At 51.5% G+C, this 604-nt stretch overlaps 1 protein-coding gene across 3 annotated transcripts in view; it reads left to right on the top strand.

Annotated features, from left to right (window-relative positions):
* Positions 1-204: 204 nt before the first annotated feature.
* Tceal8 (transcription elongation factor A like 8) overlaps positions 205-604 on the top strand; it is a 2,322-nt gene continuing 1,922 nt past the window's right edge. For all 3 annotated transcript variants that reach the window (XM_023703462.1, XM_023703460.1, XM_023703461.1), the window contains exon 1: positions 205-332. The gene's annotated coding sequence lies outside the window, so the exon portion shown is untranslated. The remainder of the gene's footprint in view (positions 333-604) is intronic.

Below are 604 nucleotides of genomic sequence, written 5' to 3'. Positions count from 1 at the left end.
TGGTCTATTAACACTAAAAGGATTGCTCTTAGCTGGTAATTGGAAAAAGACGAATAGATACTCCAGGGCGAAGTTACCAGTTTTATTGTCTCTGATTGGCAAATACGACCACGAAAAGATTGACTATATCAAGGAGAGGGAATGTAGGGGGCGGGCTGCTGTGCTAAGTAAGGGGAGGGGTAACTGAGGACCCGAGCTCATTGATGACGCGGCCCTCACGTGACTAGGAGTCGACGTGTGCAGAAATCCGTATAGTCCAGGCCTGTTTCCCTGTGGCAGCTCCGCCTTGCTGGAGAAGGAAAGTGCGCCGGATCCTTTCAGGTAGCCTAAAGGTAAGCGCTGATTCGGAGACCCTGGCGTGGAGGAGGAAGAAAGCAGAAAAACAGCGGGCCGGTCCTGTTTGCCCTATACTACTGTTCCACCAAACTTCCATTTTGCACAGGAAATTTGGGGTTTGGTGGGGGTGGGGTAGAGGAGAAAGGTAATTAATTGTCGGGGGCTGGGAGAGAGAGGAGAGGAAAAAGGATAGAGGGACGGGGAAGGGGGAGACAGGGAGTGGGAAAGAGAGAGAGAGAGAGAGAGAGAGAGAGAGAGAGAGAGAGAG

The sequence above is a fragment of the Octodon degus genome, unplaced genomic scaffold (assembly GCF_000260255.1).
Source record: "Octodon degus isolate 3935 unplaced genomic scaffold, OctDeg1.0 scaffold00171, whole genome shotgun sequence".
Taxonomy (NCBI): Eukaryota; Metazoa; Chordata; class Mammalia; order Rodentia; family Octodontidae; genus Octodon; species Octodon degus.
Note: the sequence above shows the minus strand (reverse complement) of the source record. Positions and strands in the feature narration are given on the sequence as shown.